We start from the raw sequence: 15,376 nt of genomic DNA on the forward strand, positions 1-15,376 counted from the left end.
AAAAAAAAAAAAAAAAACCCCTTCCACTTCACCCCTCTGTTCGTTCAAAATACCTGTCCAGCTGAGCCTTAAACTTATTTAGGCTATCAACCTCCACCACAAGGGATGGCAGTCTGTTCCACCAACCAACCACCCGCTGGCTAAAGGCAAATTTCCGCACGTCTATCCTACATCTGTCTTTCCTCAATTTGAATTTATGCCCTCTCAGGTGATTTTTCTGAGCTGGAGGAAGAATCCCATCAGCATTGAGCATGCTTAAACCATTGAAGGCTTTATACACCTCTATCAGATCACCTCGCTGGTGCCTAGTCTCCAGACACTGTAATTTGCAAAACTTAAGCCTTTCTTCGTAAGAGCACCCCTTTGTTCCATTCACTAATCTTGTTGCCCTTCTCTGTACTCGTTCCAGCAGCTCTACATCCTTCTTGAAATGAGGCCTCCAGACCTGTATACAGTACTCTAGGTGTGGCCTGACCATTGCCTTGTACAATGGAATAATCACCTCCTTATCCCTGCTGGAAAAATTCCTGTATATCATTGACAATACTCCATGAGCTACTCTTGCAGCCCGTCTGCACTGCTCAGAGAACTTCATATCTGCCTGCACAATCACCCCCAAGTCCCTTTCATTCTCTACCACTGTCAGTGTAGTACCACAGAGTGGATACGTTGCTCTGGGGTTGCTGTTTCCCATGTGTAGTACTTTACATTTGTCAATGTTAAACTTCATTTGCCACCTCTCAGCCCATCTGCTCAACCTTTCCAGATCCTGTTGCAGCAGTGTAGTGTCAGTAGTGTCCTTGACAACCCTGCCAACCTTTGTATCATCTGCAAACTTGGACATTAAGCTTGATATACCATCATCAATATCATTTATAAATACAGAAAACAATAATGGACCCAACACTGAGCCCTGAGGGAATCCACTAATAACATTAGTCCACGATGAGCAGTGTCCATTGATTACCACTCTCTGTCTTCTCCCACTCAACCACCCCTTTATCCATAGCAGCAATTTGCCTCCAATGTCACACTGCTCCAATTTGTGTAGCAGTCTTCCATGTGCAACAGTATCAAAAGCCTTTCTAAGATCCAAATATATAATATCAAAGTTATTCCCTGCATCCAGTTCTTTTGTGACTGCATCATAGTATCCAATCAAGTTGGTCAGGCAAGACTTCCCCTTAACACAACCATGCTGTGTCTGAGATATAACTGAAGTCTTGTCTAAATGATCCTGCAGTGCTTCTTTAACCAGTGCCTCCATTAATTTTCCTGGAACAGAAGTTAAGCTCACAGGTCTATAGTTACTTGTGTCAGCCTTTGATCCTCCTTTGTGAATTGGGGTCACATTTGCACATTTCCAGTCTATGGGTACCTCCCCTGAGTCCAAGGAAGCGCTCATAATTATGGCTAAGGGTTTGCTTACTTCCCTTGCTGCCTCCTTTAATATAACTGGATAGATCCCATCCACCCCGGGTGCCTTTCTTGTGTTTATCTTCAACAGTTTCTCCTCCACTTTACTCCCAGTTATTTCAAGATTCTGTAGCTTACTGCTAGAGTTGAATACACCTCTGGCATTCCCCTTGCTGAATAACTCCTCATGTGTGAATGTCGATGCAAAATATGGTTTGCTACCAAGATCGTTGCTAATGTTGGAAGAGCTTAGAGGAAATCTGTTTCATTTCGATTTTTGGATCATTAGCTAGATCGAGTTTTATATCAAGAACGGTGGTGAGAATTTCTCTCTTTATGCGGTATGCAAGGCCGCAAAGAATAACCTCCAGTCCAGAGGAACAGTACCTGCTAAGACCTGCAAGGCAGAATTATTGATTGGGCGACAAGCTCTGGTCACAGTGAGTAGGATATTGCGTTGAATTATATGTAGCTTTGCTTTATCACGTGCAGTGATGGCACGGGGAACCATATGCCTGCACCATAGCACACAGCTGGTAAAAAGATGGTTTTGTAAAGTAGCATGAGAGTCCGCCTCTTTAAAACCCAGTCTGCCCTGCTAATTCTTACGATCATAGCAGTATAATGACGTATCGACGGGATATGAACTCTGGTCTTTTCTACCTGGTGTGGTGAGGATGGCGATTCCACCAACTGTGCTACACACGAGGGCACAAAACTGAAGTCTCGCCATTTTTAAATTAACATAACATAATTAAAATTTTCAAGGAATGACTCGAAACATATCTTTTAACAAAACTGTTAAAAGGTATGTTTATTTTTAGTTTAAATTACAAGTAAACAGGACAGACCGCTTTTGTAAGGATTGGATACACTTAAATAGAAAGGGTACAAAAATATTTTCCGATGCTATCGAGACAGTGTTAGGTGGGTCGGAAAACTGCTAGCTTGGGAGATACACAAACTAATAGATTAACAGTAGCCGCTAGCAGAGGTGAAAGTTATTCTAGCACTGCTTCTATTGGAATGAGCAGCAGCCGGGAAAACAAGGTGCTGGGGATTTCAAGGACGCCGAGATTCATCACGGAACAAGTAAATACATGGGTTGTCTTAGGGTAACTAAGAGTAAAAACAGGTGCATGTACAAGAATGCTAGGAGTTTAGTAAATAAATTTGAATATCAGAGATGTGGTGTCACAGATACAAAGAATGCAGAATTCGAATTTGGGGAGCACAATGAGTACAGAAAGGACAGACAGGATAGGAAGGGAGGAAAGATTACTGTTAGTTAAGAATCACATAAAATTTAAGGCAGTACATCCAGTTGGCATGGGTGGACAGTGCAGTGTTGACATGAAAAGTAAAATAAATTTGATAATACAATGAACTGTTTCGGATTAATACAATGAACAACTGCACAGGGAAAAGAGTGGACTAGATTGCCTAATAATGGTGGATTTTAACTTCCCAAATATTGACTGGAACTTGTGGATTGGTATTCACACGCTAGCAAGGCTTTCTTTGGATTTATTGGATGATTCTTTTCTACGGCAGCGTGTTCGAGAGGCAACCGGAGGGTGTAATACTTTTGATCTGATTATCAGCAGCGATTCTCCATGTATTTAGAATCTGCAGATAAAGGAAACACTAGGTGGCAGTGATAACAGTGTGTTGATGCTGACGTGAGATTTACTCAAAGATGTAACTGCCATCAGGGATAAAGGGAAGGGTTTTTTTCTCGCAAAGGCGACTACAATGGTCTGAGACAGTTTTTAAATTCTATACAGTGGGATTAACTCATGTTGTCAACACCAGCAAATTCAAAATGGGAAGCATTCAAAGATTTAATCTTGGAAACTACTAGATTTTTCATACCATCTAAGAAATATTCTTCTAGGTTTATGCTTAAATGGATGTCGGATGAATTAATGAGAACTCGTGGGAGAGAAGAAATATACCTGCAGTGCATATAAAGTATCAGATGACATAGAAGCCTTTAGTAGACATAAGCTGGTCTGCAATCAATTGAAACTGGAGGCTGGAGAGGCGAAGGCTAATTATGAGACATCCTTGGCAAAAGTTGCAAAGAAAAACAGCAAAGAATTAGTATTAGTATTAGTATTAGTAACGGCCGTATGGTGCAAGAAAGCCTATGGCTTATGCTGCACCAGCCAAAAAAAAAAAAAAAAAAAAAAAAAAAAAAAATCCGAACAAAACAATGATAAAAACAAAAATTAAATAAATAAATAAATAATAATAATTAATAAATAAATAAAAATAATAAAATGAAATTAAAAATTAAATAAAAAGGAAATTAATCCTATCATCCTATGCGCTTCCCTTACCCGAAAGTACTATCCAGATGACCTTTGAATTTCCCCAAACTGTCGGCCTCTACCACCCATGAAGGCAACTTATTCCAGTAATTTATAACTCGCTGGCTAAAATAAAACTTCCTGCAGTCCAATCTAAACATTTCCCCGCGTAACTTGAATTTATGTCCCCTAGTTCTAGCATCATTTATAATCTTGAAAATTTTGTCCTCATTCATTTTACTGATGCCTCTCAGAGCCTTAAACACCTCAATCAAATCTCCCCTAAGGTGTCTAGTTTCCAAACTCTGCAACCCACATATTCGAAGTCTTTCTTCATACGGACGCCCTTTTGCCGATCTCACCAGGCGAGTTACCCTTCTTTGCACCCTTTCAAGAAGCTCGATGTCTTTCTTTAGGTGCGGTCTCCATACTTGAACACAGTATTCCAAGTGTGGTCTAACATAGGCCTTATATAATGGGATTATCACGTCCCTATCTCTACTTGCAAAAGTTCGATAGATCATCGATAGGACACCATGGGCCTTCCTTGCAACCTGTTTACAATGCTCAGAGAATTTCATGTCTGACCGTATCGTAACACCCAAGTCCCTTTCCTCCAGTACTGGGTTTAGTTGAACTCCACCAAGTGAATAAGTTATTTTGGGATTACTGTTTCCCAGGTGTAATACCTTACACTTTGTTGGATTAAAGCACAGCTGCCATTTTTCTGACCATTCTTGAAGTCTATCTAGGTCAGAATCTAGAATCTAGAATTCTTTACTTAGGTGAATCAGATTGGTCCACTTGATATAGACGGTTCAACTGTTGATGATCCTGCTCAGGTGGCTAACAAACTGTGAGTATATAACATCTACTTTCACATATTGAAGTTATTCAGGGAGGAGGATGCAAGAAGTTCATCAAACTCAGGCAAGGAGCTAAATGATTTTGTAATAACTGAGAGGAAAGTGGAGGAGAAATTGTTGAAGTTAAACGTAAGGAAGGCATTTGGGGTGATGGGATTTATCCAGTTATATTAAAGTAGGCAGCAAAGGAAGTAAGAAAACCCTCAGCCATAATTATGAAAGCGTCCTTGGACTCAGGGGAGGTCCCCACTGACTGGAGATGTGCAAATGTATCCCCACTTCACAAAGAGGGGTCAAAGGGTGACACAAGTAGGTAGAGACCTGTTAGTTTAATTTCTGTTCTGAGGAAATTAATGGAGGCACTGGTTAAAGAAGCATTGCAAGATCATCCAGACAAGACTGCGGTGATAGTTAAGACAGAGCATGGGTGTGTTAAGGGGAAGTCTTGTCTGACCAATTTGATTGGATACTATGATGTCCTTACAAAACAACTGGATGCAAAAAAATAATTTTGATATCATATACTTGGATTTTTGGACAGCTTTCGATACTGTTACACATGGACGACTACTTGTAAAATAATAAGAGGAGTTTACCTTAATATAGTAGAACATTTCCGTATGATACTCTCCAGAAATTAAAACGAAAAAATCGAAAACTTACATTAAAGTGAAAAATAAATAATTAAAAACCAATTTAACACAATTAAAATCAATTTAACACAATTAAAAATTAAAAAGAATCTAATGAAAATATTCAGAACGATTTTCCTTCCTGACGCTGACTCTTATTATTTTACAAATATTGATATCAACGTAGAACGTATTGAGTATTACAACTCTGATTCATACTATCTAATGGATGACTACTATACAAATGGACCGTATGGCATTGAGAGCAAATTGGTGCTATAGATAAAGGGATGTTTGACTAGGAGAAGACAGATAGGGTAATCAATGAACAATGCTCTTCGTGGACTAAAGATATTAGAGGAGTCCCCGAAGGTTCATTGTTGGGCCTATTGTTGTTTTCTGTATTTATTAATGATATTGATGAAGGTATATCAGGCTTAATGTTCAAGTTTGCTCACGATACGAAGGTTGACAGGGTTCTTAATGACACCAATGACAATATGCTACTGCAACAGGATCTAAGGAAATTGAGCAGATGGGTTGAGAGCTGCAACTGAAGTTTAACATTGACAAATGCGAAGTACTGCATGTGGATAGTAGTAACCCCAGTATCAGCTCAGTGGAACTACATTCAGGGTGGCAGAGAATGATAAAGACCTGGGGGTAATTGTGCAGTCAGATAATAAGTTTTCTGAGCAGTTCAGACACTCCATTCAATGCCTCCTATAGCCTTTTGTCAAAAGGATATCAGAAGAATTTTGATCAATCTTGATGCCAAGTATACACTAGATCCTGATGGTATTTCTCCGTTATTCTCACAACCAGTGCTCCTGAGCTTACTAATGATCTGTGTCGCCTTGTTATACTTTCTTATTTCACTGATGTTTTTCCTTCTGCTTGAAAATTTGCTCATATACAACCAATTCTTAAAAAGGGTGAAATATGCTTCTCATCCAATTATCGTCTCATTGCACTTAATTCTACTCTTTTCAAAGTAATGGAGAAATGCATTAACCGGCGACACCTGATCTAGAAACCTTCCATCTGATTAATGATCGTCAATATGGATTGCATAAATATTTATCGACTTCTGATCTATTGGCACAACCTGAATGGAAAAGTTTGGTGAATCACAAGCAGTTGCTTATAATATTTCAAAGGCTTTTCATCGTGTTTGGCGTAAAGACCTAAATTAGCTTTCATATTATGGATTAGCAACCATTGTTTTTTTTTTTAATTGGATATTCAGTTTTCTCTCTAACCACTTACCTAACCTGATGGTAGACGTCTTCTAACTTAGTATTAATATTAGAATTAGAAGCGGCAAATGATGCAAGAAAGAAAGCTTATACAAAAAAAAAAAAAAACATTTCTGTCCAATTTTTCTAGATTTTGTCGCAGTAGCACATCGTTATTACTGTTATTCACCACCCTGCCAACCAATGTATTATCTGCAAACATAGGCACTGCTCCTGATGTGCCTTCATCAATATCATTATTAAATATAGACAACTTCTCCACTAATGCTGGAGTTCTTCAAAGTTCAGTACTTTCTCCCACTCTTTTCTTCTAGGGAAAATCATGGAGGCAATGATCAAGGGTAGAATTCAGGATCATTTGGATAGAATTGAAATTCTCAAGAATACTCAGCATGATTTTGTAAAGGGAAAATCATGTTTAACACATCTGGTTCGCTATTTTGAAAGGGTCACTCACGAGCTGGATTTAGGGAATAATTTCGACATTGTTTATTTAGATTTCAGCAAAGCTTTTGACTCAGTCCCACATGAACGGTTCCGTTATAAGCTGGAACAGGTTAGAATCACTGGGAAAATCCTTAGCTGGATAGCAGGATGGCTTCAGGGCAGGAGGCAGAGGGTTGTGGTAAATGGCTATTCCTCAGATTGGGTTGATGTAAGAAGTGGGATTCCCCAAGGATCAGTATTAGGGCCACTGTTGTTTTTAATTTTCATAAACGACATCGATGAAGGGATAGAGGGCGTGATGTCTAAATTTGCAGATGATGTTAAAATTGGTAGAGTAGTTAATGATCACTGTCAAGCTAAGCTTCTTCAGAGAGACCTAGATAGACTTCAGGAATGGTCAGAAAAATGGCAGCTATGCTTTAATCCAACAAAGTGTAAGGTATTACACCTGGGAAACAGTAATCCCAGAATAACGTATTCACTTGGTGGAGTTCAAAAAAACCCAGTACTGGAGGAAAGGGACTTGGGTGTTACGATACGATCAGACATGAAATTCTCTGAGCATTGTAAACAGGTTGCAAGGAAGGCCCATAGTGTCCTATCGATGATCTATCGAACTTTTGCAAGTAAAGATAGGGACGTGATAATCCCATTATATAAGGCTTATGTTAGACCACACTTGGAATACTGTGTTCAAGTATGGAGACCGCACATAACGAAAGACATCGAGCTTCTTGAAAGGGTGCAAAGACAGGTAACTCGCCTGGTGAGATCAGCAAAAGGGCGTCCTTTTGAAGAAAGACTTCGAATATGTGGGTTGCAGAGTTTGGAAACTAGACACCTTAGAGGAGAATTGATTGAGGTGTTTAAGGCTCTGAGAGGCATCAGTAAAATGAATGAGGACGAAATTTTCAAGATTATAAATGATGCTAGAACTAGGGGACATAAATTCAAGTTACAGGGGGAAACGTTTAGATTGGACTGCAGGAAGTTTAATTTTAGCTAGCGAGTTATAAATTACTGGAATAAGTTGCCTACATGTGTAGTAGAGGCTGACAGTTTGGGGAAATTCAAAGGTGATCTGGATAGTACCTTCGGATGAGGGAAGCGCATAAGATAATAGGTTTAATTTACTTTTCTTTTATTAATTATTATTATTATTTTTTTTTCTATCATTGTTTTATTCGTTTTTTTTTTTTTTTTTGGCTGGTGCAGCATAAGCCATAGGCTTTCTTGCACCATTGGTCATTACTAATACTGACTCCATTGATAACATTATTACATGAACAACAATGCTAGCCGATAATCCCTTTATCCATAAGGCTTATTTCCCTCTCATTAAATTTTATAGATAATTGAATGTTTGTATTAGCGCATCGTTAATAATTAATTTTAACAATTTATTTTTCTGTCTTTTATTATAGCCAGGTATGATATGATGAATGGTTCTTGCAAGGTTCGGAAACGTTACCTAATTATACAGTATAATATATGTAGTCAATAAGGCCAAATAAATTAACTTTTAAAAACTCACCAGGTATAATAGTGGTTATTTAGATAATAAAATTTTAAGTTTGTACCCCCAAAATCTTAATAGAATTATATACAGCGATTACTTATAGAGCATCATTTGCTGGTTTGAGTCACCCCAACAAGGCAAATCTTTGTATCGCGACAAAATGTCCCCATAAGGCAACATTAACTCTGTAGCCACATGTTTTCCCTCACATAGGCCATAATTATAATAAATATACATTTAAAAAACAGGTCCAACGACCTATCTATCAGTCTCCAATCCTCTTGTACTATCCGGGAAATCTTTGTTTACGGAGTCTTTAGTTTTGCTTTCAAATATTTCACATGCGACACAAATATAACTTGTCATCAAGAAGGATCCCCAGGTATCTAACGGCAGAAGCACATGGTACTAAATATTTCGATATCGCATAGTAAGAGAATGATTTACATTCAAGGTTCCTTTTGACATCGTAGTCGTTGACAATTTGAAGCTCCATCTTCTATTCCTTTTCTGGAATTTTATTGGAACACAACTAATAAGCCATCAGCATATGTTACTATGAAGCTGTTATCCGGAGACATTTTCAAAAAAATCATTTATGATACATAGCACAAACATGAAGCCCTGAGGTCATCCTCTATTAATATGTTTTTCTACTTGCTGGTATAAACTTCATGCTATCATTCTTCTATCTTTAAAATGTTTTCTCACTTTGATAAAGAGCTCCAGAATAACTCATACTTCTCAGCCTACTGAGTACGTTCTCCTGCCACATGTAATCAAATGCGTTTCTGAATTCTAGAAAGACATCCAGGAAATACTTCTCAAAGGAATATGCACCTCTGGAGAACCTCGCCTGCGGTAACTTCAGTTGATCTGCCCTTACGAAATCCATACTAGTTTTCAAACTCATACTTTTTTTTTTTTTTTGATAATACTTTAAAGAAGTTCTTGTTTATACGCCGGCACGACCATCAGGTCAGTGGTGTTTACAACAAATCATGAATACAACGGTTAACCGTATTCAGCCATCGCGGCTTGAATCACGGTTCACCCAAAGCGCATATGCTACTGCGCTCTCTCTCTCTCTCTCGTGACCGCTCAGCCAATTGAAGCCTATTATTATCCTTGATATTAACAATCTTTCTTAAATTTTATCTAATAGAGGTAATAATGCCTGTCCGACATGAGATCGCTAGCACCTTTATCATGCCTTTTAATTAAAATTTTTAGCAGACCAACCCTGAACCATTTTGGAAAGGTAGGGTCATTTAAACATTAGGTAAACAAATCTAGTGAGAAGTCAGGCCTCTTATTAGCAAACATTTTAACCATATATACCTCTGTTGAATCATATCCAGGTACTTCGCTAATCTTGGTATTTTTTTACAGCTTCTGTTAATTTAGTCATGCTCAAGTTTATCTTCTTCATCTGATTTTTATAGTTATTCAACATTCTTATGTGCGCTGGTTGCACACTGTTCATATAATCATGTGGAAAAAAAGTATCTTCAAACTTCCTGCATTGAATCTTTCCAATTATCAATCTTAGAGTTTCAGTCCTTTTCATAGTATGACTTGTCTTGCCAATGATATACAGGAATTTTTTTAACAGTGATAAGGAGGTGGTTACCCCATTGAATAAGGCAATGGTCAGGCCACACCTTGAGTACTGTATTCAGGTCTGGAGGCCTCAGTTTAGGAAGGATGCAGAGCTGCTGTAACGAGTACAGAGAAGCGCAAGAGATTGGTATGGGAACAAAGGCTTGCTCTTACGAAGAAAGGCTTAAGTTCTGCCAATTGCAGCGCCTGGAGACTAGGCACCTACGAGGTGATCTGATTGAGGTGCATAAGGCCTTGAATGGTTTGAACCAGTTCAATGCTGATGGGATTCTTCCTCTTGCCCAGATTGATCGCATGACGGGACATAAATTCAGTTGTAGACAGATGTAGAATAGACGTGTGGAAATTTGCTTTTAGCTGGCGGGCAGTTGGTTATTGGAACAAACTTCCATTTGTCGTTGAGGCAGTTGATAGCATTAAGTAAATTCAAGGCAGAACTAGACAAACATTTGGAGATTTGGAGTGAATGGATGGGTGAAATGGGAAGGTTTTTATTTTTATTATTATTTTTTTTTTCTGGCTGGCGCTGTATAAGCATGCTTTTTTGTATATTATTCTTCACTAATGCTAATGCTAATTTTTAACATATCAGAAAAATTCTTATAGTGATCCCCATGGATCCTTATTTCCTTGATCTTATACAAAATTTTATCCAAGCATTTATCTCGCGTTTATAAATTAGCTTATTGTATTCTTTTTAGTTTTAACATATAATGCCTTTTAATCCCTTCAATCTCTTGCTCATTATAATATCCCCCAGCTCTCTGAAAAAAAAAAAGTGTGCCTTTAGAGTTCGTCGAGCTCTAAAGGCCTACTTTCTTTGTGCACTAGTTATGGAGATCAAAAAGGCACCTTGTACTTATATAGCCTTCTCTTTCTTATGGACTCAGAAAAATCCGCAAGAAACGAATCTTGAATCGTATCTAATCTGCCAGATGCCAGACTACAAATTTGTCTATCCAACCATTTCTGTATGATTAGGTCATTGCAGTTGTGAATGTTTGTGTAGTGTGGAGTTGTTTGTATCGAGTGATAGCCCAGGAGGTAGCAGAGTATAGCACTCATAGGTTTCTGTCCTTGACCCGTGGGGAGAGGGGGGGAAAGGGCTTTATTCCAAATATATCATGTACTGGATGAACTAACTAATATTATTAGTGGAGACCCTCAAGTTTATTACTGGGTCCCACAGGTTAGGTCAGGGACACAGCACTGTACGTCTTTGCTCACTATTTGGAGAAAGCGTAGGTTTGAGTTTCGTGTTTAATTTGTGCACTTAGTGAAGTCACTTTTCTTATGGACCGAGTCATCCCAATGGCTATAGTTGGTTCGAGTATGTGTTCGTGCGCGCCAGCGATAAGCGCTAAAGAAACTGAGGCTATCGGACAGCTATATATTTTGTGAGTAATTGTGGTCCGTTTGCTATTTGCTAGAAAAAAAACCTCCAAGTTTCCGGGAGGAAAAACCATGCAAAACTCGCCTGAGACCGACTAATTCAGCCATGTTGTGAAAAAGACATAAAAATTACTAGTGTCTTTACGGGGAGAGGAACCTAGGCCTTTTTCACCGATGTGGGCGGAGGACGCTGCCTATACATGTATTGTGCGATTTGCAAGAACTTCTGTCACATAAATCGGACAGCTTTATATATATTAGCATTAGCATTAGCAAAGGCACATGATGCAAGAATATATTTACGCTATCAACTTCTACAACGAGAGTTTGTTCCACCAATCAACCACCCGCTGGCTAAAGACAAACTTCCGCACATTTATCCTACAACCGTCTTTCCTCAATTTGAATTTATGCCCTCTCAGGCGATTATTCTGAGCAAGAGGAAGAATCCCATCCGCATTGAGCATGCTCAAACCATTCAAGGCTTTATACACCTCAATCAGATCACCTCGCAGGTGCCTAGTCTCCAGACACTGTAATTTTCAAAATTTAAGCCTTTCTTCGTAAGAGCAACCCTTTGTTCCATTCACTAATCTTGTTGCCCTTCTCTGTACTCGTTCCAACAGCTCTACATCCTTCTTAAAGTGAGGCCTCCAGACCTGTATACAGTACTCAAGGTGTGGCCTGACCATTGCCTTATACAAGGGGATAATCACCTTCTTATCCCTGCTGGAAAAATTCCTGTATATCATTGACAAGACACCATGAGCTACTCTTGCAGACCGTCTGCACTGCTCAGTAAACTTCATATCTGCCTGCACAATTACCCCCAGGTCCTTTTCATTCTCTACCACTGTCAGTGTCTTACCATAGAGTTGATACGTTATTCTGGGATTACTGCTTCCCATATGTAGTACTTTACATTTGTCAATGTTAAACCTCATTTGCCACCTCTCAGCCCATCTGCTCAACTTTTCTAGATCCTGTTGCAGCAGTGTACTGTCACTAGTGTCATTAACAACCCTGCCAACCTCCGTATCGTCTGCAAACTTGGACATTAAGCCTGATATATCATCATGAATATCATTAATAAATACAGAAAACAACAATGGACCCAACACTGAACCCTGAGGGACTCCACAATAACATTAGTCCACGAAGAGCAGTGTCCATTGATTACCACTTTCTGTGTTCTCCCACTCAACCACCTCTTTATCCATAGCAACAATTTGCCTTCAATGCCATATTGCTCCAATTTGTGCAGCAGTTTTCCATGTGCAACAGTATCAAAGGCTTTTCTAAGATCGAAATATAATATATCAAAGTTATTCTTTGCATTCAGTTCCTTTGTGACTACATCATAGTATCCAATCAAATTAGTCAGACAAGACTTCCCCTTAACAAACCCATGCTGAGTTCGAACTATAACTGAAGTCTTGTCTAGATGATCCTGAAATGCTTCTTTAAGCAGTGCCTCCATTAATTTCCCTGGAACAGAAGTTAAACTAACAGATCTGTAATTATCTGTGTCTCCCTTTGTCCTCCTTTGTGGATTGGGGTCACATTTACATATCTCCAGTCCATAGGTACTTCCCCTGAGTCCAGGAAAGCTCTCATAATTATGGCTATGGGTTTACTTACTTCCTTTGCCGCCTACTTTAATATAACTGGATAGATTCCATCCACCCCAGGTGCCTTTCTTGTGTTTATCTTCAAAAATTTCTCCTTCCCTTTACTGTCAGTTATTACAAGATTATCTAGCTTACTGACAGAATTGAATTCACCACTGGCGTTCCCCCTCCTTGAATAATAATTCCACATGTGTGAATGTCGATGCAAAATATTCCTTCAGTTTGTTAGCTACTTGAGCAGGATCATCAACAGTGAACCATCGCTATCACGTGGACCAACCTGATTCATCCACTTCCTTCTAGAGTTTACATAAGTAAAGAACTCTTTGCTGTTTTCTTTGCATCCTTTGCCAAAGATTTCTCGTAATCTGCCTTCTCCTGCCTAACCTCCTTTGTATCTTAGTTACAGACCAGCTTATGTATATCATAGACTTCTGTGTCACATGTTAATTTATATGTATCCCATGCATTTTTCTTCTCTGTCACATGTCTAATTAGTTCATCTGACATCCATTTAGGCTTATATCTTGAACAATATTTCTTTGTTGGTATGAAAAGCCTAGTAGCTTCCAAGATTAATTCTTTAAACGCTTCTGATTTTGAATTTGCTGTTGGTAACATCATCAGTTGGTTCCACAGTATAGAATTTAAATACTGTCTCAGACCACCGTAGTCACCTTTACGAAAGCAAAAACCCTTCCCTTTACCCTTGATGGTAGTTACCTCTTTGAGTAAATCCCACTTCAGCACACTGTGATCACGTCCACCTAGTGGTTCCTTTATCTGCAGATTCTTGATGCATGAAGAATCACTACTGATAATCTGATCAAGAGTATTACTCTCTCTAGTTGCCTCCCGAACATGCTGCTGTAGAAAAACAATCATCCAATAAATCCCGAAAAGTGTTGCTAGTGTGTGAGTGACCAACCCACAAATTCCAGTCAATATCCGGGCAATTAAAATCCCCCATTATTATACACTCTAATTTACTCCGCACTCTATTTCTCTGCACAATTGCTCATTATACTGATCAGATTCATTAGGCGTGTAACACACACCTACTCTCATTTTTCCTTTCCCAGTGCTTATGCCACACCAAACAGACTGAACATTGCATTGTGCACCCACATCAGTTGGTGCACTTCCTTAGATTTTATGTGTTTCTTACCTAACAGCATAACCCCTCCGCTCTTCCTGTCCTGTCTACCCTTTCTGTATATATTGTACTCCCCCAAATTCAAGTTCTGCACTGCTTATGTCTGTGTGACACCATGTCTCTGATATCCCAACAATATCTGCCTTTGATGTCTTGACTAGCACTTCAAGGTCATCAAATTTATTAACTATACTCCTAGTATTGGCGTTCATGCACCTGTTTCTACTCTTAGTTACTCTAACACAGCTCATGTATTTACTTGTTCCACTATGACTCCCAGCAGTCCTAGAAATTTCCATTGCCTTGCTTTCCAGGCTGCTGCTCAATTGCATTGCAATAGAAGTAGTGCAAGAATCACTTTTACCTCTGCCAGCGGCTACTGTTATTAGTCCGTGTATCCCCCCCATTAGTCCGTGTATATTTTGTTAGAAGGCTACTACAACCAGGAAAACTAGCCAATGCTTTACAAGAAATGGAACGGATTAACATCAACATACTTGGGCTAAGTGAAACCAAATGGCCTGGAACAAAGAAGTTTATATCAAACGACCACCACGTCTTCTGTTCCGGAGGAGAAGAGAACACCAAGCAGACGTACGGCATCGCTTTCGTTGTCCACAAACAACTGGCGAACAAAGTCACCAGTTTCACCCCAATATCGGAACGAATCGCACTACTACAGCTAGCAGGCAACAAGATCAACCTGAATGTGCTCCAGGTCTACGCACCAACAGCGGACAAAGACGATCAAGAAATTGAATTGTTCTACGACAAGCTAAGCAACACTTTAAAGTCGCTGAAGAAACACAACATGACGGTCATCCTCGGTGACTTTAATGCCAAAATCGGTCAAGGAAAGCTACAAAACATAGTCGGAGAACATGGCTTGGGGACACGGAATGAACGAGGCGACAGACTCGTCCAGTTCTGCCAAGAAGAAAAATTTAGCATTGCCAACACTTGGTTCAAACTACCACCTCGACGACAATACACCTGGACCTCACCACAAGACTCTGACAACAATATCGTCAGGAACCAAATTGACTACATCTTAATCAACATCAGATATAAGTCAAGTGTCCTCAAGGCAAAAACTTACCCCGGAGCTGACATATCATCA

The sequence above is a fragment of the Mastigoproctus giganteus genome, chromosome 1 (assembly GCF_048544385.1).
Source record: "Mastigoproctus giganteus isolate SK-2022 chromosome 1, ASM4854438v1, whole genome shotgun sequence".
In the NCBI taxonomy this organism is placed as follows: domain Eukaryota; kingdom Metazoa; phylum Arthropoda; class Arachnida; order Uropygi; family Thelyphonidae; genus Mastigoproctus; species Mastigoproctus giganteus.